We start from the raw sequence: 9380 nt of genomic DNA on the forward strand, positions 1-9380 counted from the left end.
AATTCTTTCAAAATCTTGAAGGAGAAGGAATATTTCCAAACTCATTTTACAAGATCAGCATTATTTTTTTTTAAAGGCAGACAAGGACACTATAAGAAAAGTATGGGCCAACCAATATCCCTGATGAACACAGATACAAAAATCCTCAAAAAAAAAAAAGAACTAGTAAACAGAATTTAACAACACATTAGGAGAACATTTACCATGATAAAGTAGATTTATCCTCCAGATGTTTCAACATATACAAATCAAATGTGATAAACCACATTACCAGAATAAAGGATAAAAAACATAGTTATCTCTATATATGCAGAAAAAGCATTTGACAAAATTCAAAATCCTCTCATGACAAACCCTCTCAACAAATTGGGCATAAAAGGCATGTACCTTAACACAAAACAGGACATATATAACAAGCTCACAGCTCACATCATACCCCACAACGAAAAAGTGAAGCTTTTCCTCTAAGATCAATAACAAGACAAGGATATTTATTCTCACCACTTCTATTCAACTTATTTCCAGAAGTCCTAGCTGAGCAATTAAGCCAAATAAAGAAATAAAAGATATTCAAATTGAAAAGGAAGAAGTAAAATCATCTCTGTTTGATAACATATTATATATAGGAAACCCTAAAAACTCTACCAAAAAGCTATTAGAAATGATAAATGAATTCAATAAAATTGCGGAATTCAAAATCAATGTATGAAACTCAGTAGTTTCTTTATACTGACAACAAACTATATGACAAAAATAAAGAAATCAATCTCATTCATGATAGCATAAAAAAAACAGTATTGTTTGTTTAGGAGCACATTTAGGATTGTATTTAGGAGTACATTTAACCAAGGAGGTGACAGATCTGTATAGAACACTATAAAACATTGATGAAAAAATGGTAGATGACACAAATACATGGAGAGATATTTTATGTTCATGGGTAGGAAGAATTAATATTCTTAAAATGTCCTTACTGCTCAAAGTGATTTATAGGTTTAATGCAATATTTATCAAAATTCCAATGTCATTCTTCGCAGAAATAGAAAAAACAATTTGAAAATTTATATGGAACCACAAAAGACCCTGAATAGCTAAATGACTCTTGAGCAATAAGAACAAAGCTGAAGGCCTCACAATCTGACTTCAAAATATATTTCAGGAAAAGAACAAAAAAAGGAAGAAGAGGGTAGAGGAGAAGTGCAGCAAGGGTGGAGGGAGGTGCCCATGCTGTGTCAGAGGAACAGGAGGAGTATGGAGAGGAGAAACCTTCCGGGTGGCATGGAGCTCTTGCTCCTCTAGGCACTGCCCAGTCCCCTGAACCCTCACAGGATAAGGAAGCCTGTGTGTGTACCAACAATCAAAGCTACATTTGTGACACAACATGACACTGCTGTGAGCAGTCTCAGTGTCATAACTGCTGCTATGAATATTGGTGGTTCTGGCTGGTGTGGACCATGACCATCATCCTGAGCTGCTGCTGCATCTGCCACCACAGCCAAGCACAGCCCTCAAGTCCAGCAGTAGCAACATGAAATCAACCTGACTGCCTATCCAGAAGCCCACAATTACTCAGTGCTACTATTTTATTTCACCAAACTATTTATTACCTTCTTATGAGGAAGTGTGAACTAACCTCCACCTCCTCCCCTCCCATACAGTGCCTTCCAGCTACAGGAGCAGCAGCAGCAGCTGCCTTCACAATGTGGCACTGTAGGTGACACTGTGGGTGACACTTGGAAGAGCAACCACTAGTCTGGGGCCAGCAGAAGCAGCACAAGACCCCAAGCATCACTGACCGTCACTCTTCTGACCTACCAGCTGACTGAGAAACAGCCAGCCACCAAAGCCCCAGGAGTAGAACCCAGTGGCTCTGTGGCCAGCCTGGGAAGCTGAACCCAGGGGCATTCCTGGATAAGGATTCAGAATGTGAGGAGGAGCTGCTGAGAGATGACAGCTCTGAGCATGGCAGCACACCTTCTGACAGCAAAGACAAGACACCTGGGAGACATCACCACTTCACAGAGGACTCAGGCATCGAAATGTGTGGGTGCAGCCAGGGGCAACCTCACAATGACCTCAGAGTTCAGCACATTCATAGATGATGCTCTGGATGGGCCTCTGGACTTCTGTGACAGCTGCCATTTGCAGTCCCCTAGAGATGAGGTGTAAGTCCTCTACCCCATCTGAGGAGCAGGCTTGAGAGCCTGGGCATCCCCATCTGACATGGCCACTTGTGTGCCTGCTGGTGAATACAAATCAATGAGCAGGACTCTCCAAACTCCCAGAGCAGCAGTTCCTCCAGGTAGAGCAGGTCCTGTTAGCTCCCAAGAACTTGGCAAAGCAACCAGGATAGGGGAAAACCACGAGAAAATAATTAAATAACTTTCACAGAAAATAATACAGACACTTTGTGTTTTTTTCCCCCCTTAAGTCCTCTCCTGCATTTTCCTACATCTCCAGGTACAGTTCAAAGAGAGAAGCCCACTAAGGCTCAGAGTTTGTCATCTGTGGCTGCCAGTGTCTGCAGAGCCAGAATTAGGCTAATCCTGTGGGAGGATGAGAGCTGATGGGCAGTTGTGGGGTAGGTTCGTAGGGAGCATGCTGATCTCTCAAATTCCGGGTGAAAAGATCTATGCACCCTGTACATCAGGACAAATTAAGCATCCTTGAAAGGTCCCTTCCCAGCAGGCTCTGGCTGGCTGCAGACTGGTTCAGGTGTGGATTATACTGCCTTCTCTTTGGTTTTTCTTTTAAAAACAAATAACAAAAGACAGCTGGAAACAAGAACTTTACCAGTTGGCAGGTTTGGCTGTGTCCCTACCCAAATCTCAGCTCAAATTGTAATTCCCATAATGCCCACATGTCAAAGGTGGGACCCAGTGGAGGTGATTGGATCATGGGGACAGTTTTCCCCATGCTGTTCTCATGATAGTGAGTACTCACGAGATCTTATGGTTTTTTTTTTTTTTTTTTTTTTTTTTTTTTTTGAGACGGAGTCTCGCTCTGTCGCCCAGGCTGGAGTGCTATGGCCAGATCTCAGCTCACTGCAAGCTCCGCCTTCCGGGTTCACACCATTCTCCTGCCTCAGCCTCCCGGGTAGCTGGGACTACAGGTGCCCGCCACCTCGCCCGGCTAGTTTTTTGTAGTTTTTAGTAGAGATGGGGTTTCACCGGGTTAGCCAGGATGGTCTCGATCTCCTGACCTCGTGATCCGCCCGTCTCAGCCTCCCAAAGTGCTGGGATTACAGGCTTGAGCCACTGCGCCCGGCCGATCTTATGGTTTTATAAGTGTTTGACAGTTCCTCCTACATACACACATGCTTTTTCACCTGCCACCATGTAAGACATACCTGCTTCCCCTTCAACCATGATTGTAAGTTTCCTGAGGGCTCCCACCACAGCCATGTGGAACGGTGAGTCATTTAAACCTATTTCCTTTGTAAATTACCCAGTCTCAGGCAGCAGTATCCTTATAGCAATGTGAGAATGGACTAATACAGTAAATGAGTACCACAAAGAGTAGGGTATATATAAAGATATACCCTATAAAGATACTTGAAAATGTGGAAGCAACTTTGGAACTAGGTAACAGGCAGAGGTTGGAACAGTTTGGGGGGCTCAAAAGAAGACAGGAATATGTGGGAAAGTTTGGAACTTCCTAGAGACTTGTTGAATGCTTTTGACCAAAATGATGGGGACAATGAAGTCCAGGTTAAGTTGGTCCCACTTGGAGATGAGGAACTTCTTGGGAACTGGAGCAAAGGCCACTCTAGCTATGCTTTAGCAAAGAGACTGGCAGTACTTTTCTGCCACCCTAGAGATCTGTGGAACTTTGACCTTGAAAGAGATTATCTGAAATTGGAACTTATGTGTGAAAGGAAAGCAGAGCATAAGTTTGGAAAATTTGCAGCCTGACAATGCAATAGAAAATAAAAACCCATTTTCTGGGGAGAAATTCAAGCAGCTGCAGGAATTTACATAAGCAACAAGGATCCAAATATAAATAGCCAAGACAATGGGGAAAATGTCTCTAGGACATGTCAGAGATCTTGACAGCAACCCCTCTCATCATAGGCCCTGAGACATAGGATAAATGGTTTCATGGGCTGGGCCCAGGGCCCCCCTGCTCTGTGCAGCCTCCTTGGGACTTGATCCCAATTACTCCAACCCCAGTAGTGTCTAAAAGTGGTCAAGGTACAACTTGGGCCATTGCTTCAGAGGGTGCAAGCCCGAAGCCTTAGAGGTTTCCACATGGTGTTGGGCCTGCAGGTGCACAGAATTCAAGAATTGAGGTTTGGAAACCTCCACCTAGATTTCAGAGGATGTATAAAAATGCCTGGATGTTTAGGCAGAAGTCTACTGCAGGTGTGAAGCCCTCGTGGAGAACCTCTGCTAGGGCAGTGCAAAGGGGAAATGTGGGGTTGGAGCCACCATAGAGAGTCCCCACTGGGGCACTCCCTAGTGGAGCTGTGGGTAGTGGCCCACCATCCTCCAGACCCCAGAAAGGTAGATCCACTGAAAGCCTGCACTGTGTGCCTGGGAAAGCTGCAGATACTCAAAGCCAGCTGTGAAAGCAGCTGGGGTGGCGGGCTGTACCCTGCAAAGCCAATGAAGTAAGGCTTCCCAAGGACATGGGAGCCTACCCTTTGCATTAGTATTCCCTGGATGTGAGACCTGGAGTCAAAGAAGTTTTATTTTGGAGCTTTAATATTTAATGACTGCACTGCTGGATTTCAGACTTGCATGGGGCCTATACCCTCTTTATTTTGGTCAATTTCTCCCATTTTGAATGGGAGCATTTATCCAATGCTGTATCCCAATTGTGTCTTGGAAGGAAATAATTTGCTTTTGATTTTACAGGCTCCTAGGCGGAAGGGACTTGCCTTGTCTCCCATGAGACTTTGGACTTGGACTCTTGGGTTAATGCTGGAATTAGTTCAGACTTTGGGGGACTGTTGGGAAGGTATGAGTGGTTTTGAAATGTGAGGACATGAGATTTGAGAGGGGCTAAGTGCTGAATGATATGGTTTGACTGTGTCCCCACCCAAATGTCATCTCGAATTGTAATCCCTGTAATCCCCGTGTATCTAAGGCAGGACCTGGTGGGAGGTGATTGGATCATGGGGGCAATGTTTCCCATACTGTTCTCATAATAGTGAGTTCTCATGAGATCTGATAGTTTTATAAGTGTGTGACAGTTCCTCCTACGCAGAAACACAAAGAGAGAGTTACAATACACACATGCTGTCTCACCTGCCAGCATGTAACGCATGTCTGCTTCCCCTTTCGTCATGATTTTAAGTTTCCTGAGGCCTTCCCAGACATGTAGAACTGTGAGTCACTTAAACCTGTTTCCTTCATAAGTTACCCAGTCTCCGGTATCATCTTTATAGCAGTGTGAGAATGAATTACTACAGCAGGCAAGAATTCTCTTCTTGAAAAGGGATGTTTGTGGCTCTTTCCCAAGTTGGGCTTTAAAGAGCCTGGCTGCAGGCAGTTGAACCAGAAGGAGATGTTTTGTGTGAAGGCTGGTGTGGGGGCTATCTTTGGAACCTCTGAGCAGGAGGTGCTAGGTCATACAATAGATACAGGTGCAGCTTTGTGCATCTCTGCTATTTGGTCTGTGCCCACAGAAGACCAGTGTCAGCCTCCACGCCAAGTACAATCTCTGCAGGCCTTTATGTCTTATTGTTCCGTATGAGGAAATGGACTGAGGAAGCCCTGGGTCTTGAAAAGGGGCAACCGTATAGCCTGATGCTCACACAGTAATTTGTCTTTGATTCTGAATGAGTATTGTGTGTGTGTGTGTGTAGATGGGGGTGGGATCTTTGGTTGTTTAACAGTGACACCTTGGAAGAAATACCTTCATTGTCTATGGTTTTCATGCAGATATGCTCACAGAGGTAGATATCTCACCAAAACCAAACAAATCCAAGGTTGTGAAGTGAGTGAATGTCTTCATTTGGATTCCACAAAACTAAATCCATGTTGAATAAAGTGAAGCCTATACACAATGATTGTTTGGGTGACCTTTGTCTGTCTGTTCATTGTGAGTGAGCTCTGAGCCCTGTTTTCCTGTGAAGATTCTTTGAATTGTGGCCATTCTATTCACATGAACTCACACATCTGGAGCACAGAGGTTCCTCTCAAGGTAACTTATTGTATGCATTTACTGTTTACCAAACAAATGTCTTACTATGTACTCAGGTATATTCAGCAGCATTGTTGACTACGGTCCCCTGTGCTTGCCAGAGATACTGTGCTCAAAGTCGAGGTTTCACAGTCATGAGTAATCACCGCAATTTGAACATTGCTCCATGGACACTTGGAGGCCTGTGTTCTGTTCCCTGTAAATAGAGACATACTCTGAACCTTTCTGCCTCCCTCAGCTGTTCCTGGTCCTCAGTATCAGCCCCTGGGGATATCCACAACCCCCCCTTAGGACAAAAGGCAAAAGTGGAATTTCAGACAAAAGTTTGATTGGATCTTCAGTGATAAACTTGGACTAACTGTGGCCCAGATATTGGTACTGCCAAGAATTGCCAGGAGGAAGCTTTGGCAGACACCACAGGTATGGCAAGGCCTGTCTCCCTCTGCTGAATCCAACAGGGGCAAGCAAGCTGGCGTGTGGCTAGAGAATATGTCAGCACCCCTCAGATGTCTTTCCTTGCACTTTTTAAAAAAATCTCAGAATTTGCTGGCAAGATGGCCACATAGGAACAGCTTCAGTCTGCAGCTCCCAGTGAGATCAATGCAGAATGCAGGTGATTTCTGCATTTCCAACTGAGGTACCTGGTTCACCTCATTGGGACTGGTTGGACAGTGGGTACAACCCATGGAGGGTGAGCCAAAGCAGAATGGGGTGTCGCCTCACCCGGGAAGTGGAAGGGGTCGAGGGAATTCCCTTCCCTAGCCAAAGGAAGCCCTGAGGGACTGTACCATGAGGAATGGTGCACTCCACCCAGGAACTGTGCTTTTCTCATGGTCTTCGCAATCTACAGACCAGGAGATTCCTTCCAGTGCCTATGCCACAAGGGTCCTAGGTTTTAAGCACAAAACTAGGCAGTTGTTTGGGCAGACACCAAGCTAGCTGCAGGTTTTTTTTTTTTTTTTCCATGCCGCAGTGGCAACTGGAGGTGATTGGATCTTGGGGGCAATGGGGTCAGCAAGACAGAACCGTTCACTCTCCTGGAAACGGGGCTGAAGCCCGGGAGCCAAGAGGTCTGGCTTGGTGGGTCCCATCCCTATAGAGCCCAGCAAGCTAAGATCCACTGGGCTTGAAATTCTCGCACAGCAGTCTGAGATCGACCTGGGACACTTGAGCTTGGTGAGGCAGGGGCATACACCTTTGCTGAGGCTTGAGTAGGCAGTTTTACCCTCACAGTGTAAACAAAGCCACCAGAAAGTGAACTGGGCGGAGCCCACCGCAACTCAGCAAGGCCACAGCAGCCAGACTGCCTCTCTAGATTTCTACTCTCTGGGCAGGGTATCTCTGAGAAAAGGGCAGCAGCCCTAGTCAGGGACTAATAGATAAAACCCCCATCTCCCTGAGACAAAGCACCTGCAGTAAGGGGCAGCTGTGGGCACAGCTTCAGCAGACTTAAAGTATCCTTGAAAGGACTGATGGCTCTGAAGAGAGCAGCAGATCTCCCAGCACATTATTCGAGCTCTGATAATGGTCAGACTGCCTCCTCAAGTGGGTCCCTAACCCCTGTGTACCCTGACTGGGAGACAACTCCCAGTAGGTGCTACCTGCACCTCATACAAGAGAGATCTGTCTGGCATCTGGTGGGTGCCCCTCTGGGACAAAGCTTCCAGAGGAAAGAACTGGCAGCAGTCTTTGCTGTTCTCCAGCCTCTGCTGGTGAAACCCAGGCAAACAGGGTCTGGAGTATAGTGAGGGCAAACACCAACAGACCTGCAGCAGAGGGGCCTGACGGTTAGAAGGAAAACTAACAAACAGAAAGGAATAGCATCAACAAAAAGGACATCCATTCAGAGACCCCATCAGAAGGTCACCAACATCAGAAACCAAAGGTAGATAAATCCATGAAGATGGAGAGAAACCAGAGCAAAAAGGCTGAAAATTCCAAAAACCAGAACTCCTCTTCTCCTTCACAGGATCACAACTCCTCGCCAGCAAGGGAACAAAACAAAACTGGATGGAGAATGAGTTTGACGAATCGACAAAAGTAGGCTTCAGAAGGTAGGTAATAACAAACTCCTCCAAACTAAAGGAGCATGTTCTAACCCAATGTAAGGAAGCTGAGAACCTTGAAAAAAGGTTAGAGGAATTGCTAATTAGAATAACCAGTTTAGAGAAGAACATAAATGACCTGATGGAGCTGAAAAACACACCACGAGAACTTCATGCAGCATACAAAAGTATCAAGTGCTGAATCGATCAAGCAGAAGAAAAGATATCAGAGATTGAATATCAACTTAAAGAAATAAATCCAAAAGACAAGATTAGAGAAAAAAGAATGAAAAGAAATGAACAAAGCCTCCAAGAAATATGGAACTATGTGAAAAGACCAAATCTACGTCTGATTGCTGTACCTGAAAGTGATGGGGAGAATGGAACCAAGTTAGAAAACATTCTTCAGGATATTATCCAGGAGAACTTCCCCAACCTAGCAAAGCAGGCCAACATTCAAATTCAGGAAATACAGAGAACACTACAAAGATACTCCTCAAGAAAAGCAACCCCAAGACACAGAATCATCAGATTGAGCAAGGTTGAAATGAAGGAAAAAATGTTAAGGGCAGCCAGAGAGAAAAGTTGGGTTACACACAAAGGGAAGCCCATCAGACTAACAGCAGATTTCTCAGCAGAAACTCTACAGCCAGAAGAGAGTGGGGGCCAATATTAAAATATATATATATATATATATTTTCAACATTCTTAAAGATTTTTCAACCCAGGATTTCATATCCAGCCAAACTAAGCTTCATAAGTGAAGGAGAAATAATATCCTTTACAGACAAGCAAATGCTGAAAGAATTTGTCACCACCAGGCCTGCCTTAAAGGAGCTCCTGAAGGAAGCACTAAACATGGAAAGGAACTGGTACCAGCCACTGCAAAAACATACCAAATCGTAAAGACCATTGACACTATGAAGAAACTGCATCAACAGCAAAATAACCAGCTAGCATTGTAATGACAGGATCAAATTCACACATAAAAATATTAACCTTAAATGGAAACAGGCTGAATGCCCCAATTAGAAGACACAGACTGGTAAGAGTCAAGACCTATCAGTGTTCTGTATTCAGAAGACCCATCTCACATGCAAAGACACACATAGACTCAAAATAAAGGGATGGAGGAATATTTACCAAGCAAATTGAAAGCAAAAAAAAGCAGGGGTTGCAATCCTA

At 44.7% G+C, this 9380-nt stretch overlaps 1 pseudogene; it reads left to right on the plus strand.

Moving 5' to 3' along the window:
* Nucleotides 1–1251: 1251 nt before the first annotated feature.
* On the plus strand, nucleotides 1252–2306 carry LOC105527475 (annotated as a pseudogene).
* Nucleotides 2307–9380: the final 7074 nt, after the last annotated feature.

This window comes from Colobus angolensis, unplaced genomic scaffold (genome assembly GCF_000951035.1).
Source record: "Colobus angolensis palliatus isolate OR3802 unplaced genomic scaffold, Cang.pa_1.0 Scaffold625, whole genome shotgun sequence".
Classification (NCBI taxonomy): domain Eukaryota; kingdom Metazoa; phylum Chordata; class Mammalia; order Primates; family Cercopithecidae; genus Colobus; species Colobus angolensis.